This window comes from Morone saxatilis, unplaced genomic scaffold, assembly GCF_004916995.1.
Source record: "Morone saxatilis isolate NCDOM2014 unplaced genomic scaffold, NCSU_SB_2.0 Contig18, whole genome shotgun sequence".
Classification (NCBI taxonomy): Eukaryota; Metazoa; Chordata; class Actinopteri; family Moronidae; genus Morone; species Morone saxatilis.
In genome coordinates this window covers 15,683,467-15,690,869 of record NW_023339740.1, presented here as the reverse complement: position 1 = coordinate 15,690,869, position 7,403 = coordinate 15,683,467, and the positions used below count along the sequence as shown (strand labels likewise).

At 42.7% G+C, this 7,403-nt stretch overlaps 1 protein-coding gene across 2 annotated transcripts in view; it reads right to left on the bottom strand.

Annotated features, from left to right (window-relative positions):
• Window positions 1-4,649, bottom strand: part of tspo (translocator protein) — a 5,871-nt gene extending 1,222 nt beyond the window's left edge. Inside the window, exon 1 of one of the 2 annotated variants that reach the window (XM_035662743.1) lies at window positions 4,427-4,649. The gene's annotated coding sequence lies outside the window, so the exon portion shown is untranslated. Of the gene's footprint in view, window positions 1-4,422 lie in introns of both variants that reach the window. The other variant, XM_035662742.1, reaches the window with a different exon arrangement.
• Window positions 4,650-7,403: the final 2,754 nt, after the last annotated feature.

Sequence of the window (7,403 nt, the reverse complement as noted above, 5' to 3'; positions counted from 1 at the left end):
ACATGAATCCCCCATGAACAGAAACATGGATTACGCAAATAGAGGATAATAAAGAATATATATAAAGGGATCTATCAAAGTTTCCCATCCATTCAGCCTCATCATATTATAACATAATACCACATATTATAAATTAGTTTTATATATATAATAAAAAATTCAAAAAAAAAAGTTATTAAACATCCACAAATCACATGTCATCAGTACAATCTTGCAAACACTCTTATGCCATTAATACAACTACGCTCACTTATTCTTTTTCTTTTATCTTTTCTCAGCTACAGATATTTTTTTCTATTCGTTGTATTTATTGTAATTATAATGTACCCCTGGCCCCCTGCTATGACCGCCCACCCACCATTTCCCTCCAGGCGATTACATAAAAGACCTAAATCTATCTATCGTACTTTATCCTTCTACTCTATCTACTCTAACTCCAACTCATCTATCTATACACATAGAGAACAAGTACCGACTACTGTCACTGTGGACCCTTCCAGGGGGCACTTTACTTATTAACTTGTAGGTACTTACTCGTACCCTTTAATATAAGCAAGTTTATAACATCACCAGCATAACTTATATCCTCTTAAGAAGCCTGATTGCGTCTGTAGAAAGCTGCCCTGTGTCAAGACTGTTTTCGCAAGCAAACATTGAATGCGAAAAGATACGTTCTTTCTTTCTTTTTCTTCTTTTTTCTTGTTTTTCTTGACCATGTGTAAAACCCCTGATATCGCCAGCAGCATTAATGGTCAAACTGGCGCTCTAATGAGTCAAAAAGTCTGCCATTTAGGCAACGGCCCCAAGCAATTTTAACCCGCACCTAGCTTTCTTCAAACGTATTAAGCCCACGCAGCAGCCGACGCATCGCTCTATAAGCTTTAAGTGTTACAACAGTTTCCCAGGCAACCAACAACAACCTCCATACTGACAAACTACTTCGCAGGAACGCGCCGGCGCGAGGAACATCTTGCACGCTTTTGTAATCTTTCTGTCGCCTAATCCGGCCCCAGCGTATCCAGCTGTGCCGTGTGCTGTGTGTCGGTGTGTGTGTGTGTGGTGGTCGTGTGTGTTTTTGTCAAGCGCCAGCAAGCGAGGAACTCATCGTATAACTAAACTCGACGACGCAGGAAGTAAGTTACGGCGTGTTCATTATAGTGAACCTTTGCGGACATCATAATTCAACAATTTTTATCTAGTCCACCACAACCTAAAGTACTGCCAAACCGTCAGATCAACCGCTCCTCTCACTACGTCCTGCGACCCAATGTCTTGCTAAGCACGCCCTGCGACGTCACAGTGCCTGTTGGCTGTCGTCGTGTGTGTGATCGTGTGTGCGGTCGCTGTGTGCTGTCGTGTGCATGATGTGTGGACAACGCGCAGGGAGTGAACCGCAGCATGAATACGACACGACAAAAACCCCTGCCCGTCTTCACCAAACCCTATATACTCACAACACCTACAGCCCAGCCATGTGTGAGGCAGCACTTAGCTCTAGGCGTGTGTAAGACATTTTAGACTCCGCTCCGAGACAACACCACAGCCACCACACACACACACACCACACACCATACTGTCCATAACCGTTACAGTATCGCTTTCCACGCTCACGGCCCGCATAGCGGAGGCAGCTGACAACAGAGAGAGACACCAGAGGATGAGTAACACTGTACAGCTCTTGACCCCTAACAGTCCACCGCATGCCACCACTCTTATCCGGTTAACCCATTGAGCCTATCGTAACTTCCTACAAAGCCTAAGAGTTAAACACGTGCTGTATTAGTCGCCTCACACTAAGTGGTCCCCAGAACCTCAGTATAAAAACACACATAAAAAGCACAGACCGAGACAATTTAGCCTACCCAATTCAGCGCGACCTGTGCTGCTAACATTGTTTCATTATTATCGGTAAACGCCCCGGCCGGGCGCGTGACCTGTGTGAAGCGAGTTTTCTGCAAGCCAACTAAACGGTTTGTATAACGTTTATAGAGAACGGTTTCTCCATAGCCGTCACGTTATCTACAGTTTGTCCGGTTGGGTGTTAACCACGACGGCACCGGAAAACCAATTCTCTCCGACTCCCAGTCTTGCACTGAAGTGCATGAATCCAGCCATGCAGGTAACTAATACCCATAAATTGACATTATAAAACCATCAGGAACCTTAACTTCCTAAAAAGATGTCCTCCTGAAATACAGACGGACCAGTGGCGGGTTAAATGCAGGGCGATACCAACATCTAATGTTAGACGTCAGCTCGCCCTGAAGATGGATCCCACTACAACCTGTGGCCCACCTTACCATCTAACTCTCACGTACCAACCTTAATCTCACAAAGCACACGCTTCAATTCACCTACAAACGCCTAACTTCAGCCTAACAAACCTTAATGTCTTTGTTTATACCATCTTTTAACAAGGACCACTTGTTCAGCCTGCCTGTTTTCTCCAGTGTGACACATTTAGGGTTAGGGCTTCCACTCGCTGTACAGACTGGGTTTCCTTTTAAACATAGCTGATGCTCCAGACCCCATTGGGTGGCCCTGCCCAGTTGGTGAGCTCAGACCATCGCTCCCCCCAAGAGATTCGGCAGTACTCAATAAGAACGTTAAGGTACTCCCATCGCTGGAAACAAATCAGAAGTGCTGGATGCTCAGTACTGGTAGGCTACCTGACCACATTTCAGGCAAACTGGTTTCTGAGTGTCTTGAAGGGGCTCATAATCACAATAGTTTCAGCAGAGTAGGGGGTCTACGTAGTGATGAACCATCACACAGAAAACTATAAACTCGACTCAGGCAGATTCCTCCGCTCTGCTTTGCTGTCAGGTTTACAACCTGTCTCTTTCATCACGCGGATTCCCACAATTCATTATTCGGGCCGAACACCTGTTGGAAGCCCACAACGGCTCTTATATGCTACTAACCTCGCCAAAACGGCAAAAGTATGTCTTGGCGAAATATCTTCGATGCACTCCTCAGACCTCCAGCCCTTGTCTGTTATTTGGCGGCGTTGGATCTCTCGGCCCTTAGCAACAGCCGTACTGGGAATATTACACCACTTAATCCCATCCTTTGCTCGGCCTAGCATCCTTAAGCCCCTGTTGCAAAAACCTAAAAGCGCATTATGAAACTCCTTAATTTTACAAAATACAATATGTTAAAACTGTATGAGCCCCAAAGCAGCGTAACTTGTCCAGATATTGGCCTAAAAGACAATCATATCAATCCTCTTGTCTTCTTAGAGCTCATTCTCTTTTTGAGGCGGGCAGATATCTTTCAAAGTGAATCATAACCTGTAGTTTTTACACACAGGCTAAGATGTACCGAGCAAAGATGGATAATTTAATATCCCATAGCTCTGTTCTAACCAAATCCAACGCCACAAAAACAGACAACTGATCTGAAGTTCATCGAAATACTTCGCAAACATACTTTGGCTTTCATAGAGCATAAAGCCCCCAACAGTGTCGCCCCAATAATAATTGTGAATCCCTATAAAAGACAGTTTAAAGCTACACAAAGCAGAGGAGAACTGCTGAGTCATGTTATAGTTTTCTGTGGAGTCATCACTACTAGACCCCCTACTCTGTGAAACTATTGATTATAGCCGCTTCAAACACTCAAACCAGTGCCTGAAATGGGTCAGTACCTACCAGTACTGAGCACCAGCACTTCTGATTTTTGTCCACATGAGTACCCTTACTTCTTATTGAGTACTGCCAACTCTGGGGAGGATGGTCTACTCACCACTGAGGCCACCAAGGTCTGGACATCAGTATTTAAAAAAACCCAGCAGTAACCCTAACCCTAAATGTCACACTGAGAAAACAGCACTGAAAATGTCCTTGTTAAAATGGATAAATAAAGAATTAAGGTTGTAGTGAATTAAGGTACTGGCACATTTAGTGGATCCACTTCAGGCACTGACTCTAACATTAATGTTGGTATCTGCCTCATTAACCCAGCACTGGTCGGTCTGTATTTCAGAGGGACATTTTAGGAAGTTAAGGTCCAGTTTATTAATTAATTTATGTATTATTACTGCATGGTGATTCAACTTCAGTGCAGACTGACCGAAGATGGTTTCCGTGCCGTCGTGTTAACACCAACCGACAACTGTTAAGTAACGTGAGGCATGAAAACCGTTTCTTATAAACGTTACAAAACCGTTAGTGTTGCAAAAACGTCACACAGTCACGCGCCCGGCGGTTTACATAATAAAACAATTTAGCAGCACAGCGTCGCGCTAATTTTAGGCTAAATTGTCTCGTCTGTGCTTTATGTTGTTTTATACATTCTGGCCCACTTAGTGTAGGACTAATACAGCACTTTAACGCTAGCTGTAGAAGTTACGATAGCTCAATGTTAACCGATAAAGCTGGTGCAGGTGACGTTAGGTCAAAGCTGTTACATGTTACTCACCTCTCTCTCTCTGGTTGTCAGCTCCTCCGCTACGTAACGTTAAGCGATATGTAACGTTATACAGTATGTGTGTGTGTGTGTTGTCTGAGCGGACTAAAAATGCTTACACACCTAGAGCTAAGTCTCCACACATGCTGCTGTATTGTGATATAAGTTTGTGAAACGGGCAGGGTTTGTCTGTCTTATCAGTGCGGTCACTCCCTGCGCTGTCCACACACACACACAGCCAAACACTGTGACGTCGCAGCGTGCTTAGCAACGATTGGTCGCCAGGACGTAGTGAAGAGCGGTGACTGACGGTTGGTGGAGTATTTAGGTTAGCTAGATAAAAATGTTGAATATGAAGTCCAAAGGTCACTAAATACACACGCTAACTTACTTCCTGCTCCGTCAGTTATTACATATTCCCTCGCTTGCTGCTTACAAAACACACACACACACACAAAAAATGTTGTTATTTTTTCCTCCGTATTATCGGCCCCCCTACTCTGCAGCTCACGGGCGCTCTGCCTGGTATGACCATTTCCAAAGCAGCTGGGCTGGTGAGATGTTCACGCCCCGACAAGCGAGGCTCGAGGGAGGCGCGCGACAAGAAGGTATAGGAACGCGCTGGAGGACCACAGACGCGCGCGTGGTGCCTGGCTGAACGGGAGTTGGGGGAGAGCGGCAAACGAACAGGAATGGAATAAAAAACCCCTCGAACTGGGGAGACGGAGGAGCATCTCTTACCTTGTATGTGTTACTTTATGAGTTTGAGTTGATGGTAAAGTACCCCTCTACTTAAAACATGTGTTGTTTTTTACTTCTCTTGGATGTTTGACCATCACTCACTGTATATTGTTCAGGTTTGACACTAATAACTCTGTTTTTTATGATCTTGTCATGGTTAAATCGTCGGGAAAGTCTGTCTGTTGCTATTCTGTCTAGCAGGTAATAAAAAACCCACCTTCCAGCTGTTTAAATAACTAGTTTTAAATCACTTCCTAACCCATTGTTTACAATTGCCGTCTCTATCGTGTTGGTTGTTTTTTTACTTTCATCTATTTATTCCATTGTTATCTTATGTTCTTGTGTTATATTTTGACGGCTTCGTATTCTGCTCTCGATCTAGTTACGTATTTTGGTATTTCTTTATTTTTTAAATGCTTGAAGTGTAATTTGTGTTTCACCGGTTAGATCGTCTGCTTTTTCTGTCAAAGCACTTTTAAACTGTTAGTGTACGAGTGTTAGGTTCAATCCCTACGAAAGCAAGTGTTTGAAAAACGGGCAATTTGTTGTGGGGTGTGTGTGTTTTAAATCACTGTGTTTATTATTTCAGTGATATGGTAGAAAAAAGCATCACTCTCAGAGCAAAGAGATGCTTTGAATACTGATATCTTCATCTGCGTCCCTGGGCAGGTAATATACCTCCAAAACACGTTTATTATGTAATACTCAAAATATAAGACACAGCACACCTATTTCATCTTGGTCATCACACACGCTTGTATACTGAGATGATAAGCTCCCTTTAACATCTGCAAGTTCACACTAGCTCATCGTCATCATGGCTCTTGGTCTGACCATCAGGTGTCTCCTTTTGGTTATAACCAGTTATTACGTCCTATTCCTTGGATATATCAGCTCAGAGATCTTGTCCTCCTATCACAAGAATAAACTTATATTGTGCTAAACACAACTTCTAAATCAAAAACCACCTTTACAGCACAGTGGAAATCAAATTAAAGAGTAGCCCTTTAACACAACCTGGAAAGTTTATAACTGACTTCCACTTGACGTCTGTGTTTGGTGTGGTTAAGCTGCGGAAAACAGCTTCTGACAACACTAAAGGTTCTGGTGTTTTACAATGGAATACTGTATGTATTTGTGTGTGTAATGTTTGACGACGTATGTATATGTGTCTATTTTGAGAGTTCGCTATTATTAATCCAATTGATTGGTACGCTGTTAGCTTGTTATTCCTAAGTATTGATGTGTTAAGGTTATGTGAACACAAAGGTAGCACATAGCTGGCAAACTGTTGGTAAACCATAGAGTTGTAGTTTTTCATAGAAAAAAATGGCCATGGTCTTCTTTGAAAAGCTGAAACACATCCTGATATATTTCTCATTGTTTGACTTGTTGTTTTATGTTTGTTTCTGAATGTGCGCAAGGGACATGTTAGCCATGAGACCCAGCTCCGCGAAACCACCAGCATCTAGATTCTGAGGAAGGTAGTTTTGAACATGGCCTCATATAGAATTACATGAAAAACAGCATAGAAGGGAATTTATAAACTCGCGAATGACGATCACCCATCATTAGACTGACTACATGGCGCGATGTCTTCTTTAAAAGACCAGTTTAGAAATTTATTTTAGTTCTCTGTGCGGTAACAATTCACATGGTTCCCCATGAGACAGAAAATGCATCGTACCCAATGATGGGGAACTGTTTATAATAATGTAGTTTATAATGATACGAAGCGGCCTTTCTATCACTCAGTTCTCTCCATCCATTTCCCAGTTTTTTTATTCCTATTCGCTCAGTTGTGTTCCTGATATTACATATTATTTTATTTATGTTATTATGAAATATTATTCAATTCTCTATCATCCTACGCTATATGTTGATTACAGCAATACACACGCGCGGTGACCGACTCATGTGGGGCTCCGAGGATGAGTGCTCACCCAGCCTCTGTGCAGTACAGACTCTGTCTCGGCACGTGGGGTAGCCTACCTGTGTACTGTGTGTTTTTTTTACTGTGTTCCTAGCGTAAGGTAGTTTTATGTTCTATTGTTGGTATTTTATTGGTTATTTTAATGTACCCTGGCTGCGTGATGACGAGCCAATTTCCCTCCAGGGACTTAAATAAAGAACTATCTTCAGTTCTGGGTCAGTATTGTATCTAGTCTATCGTAGTCCCGTATCTATCTATCTAGTCTATCTATCTATCGTATCGGTATCTATTACAATAGAGACAAGTTTACCACTATGTT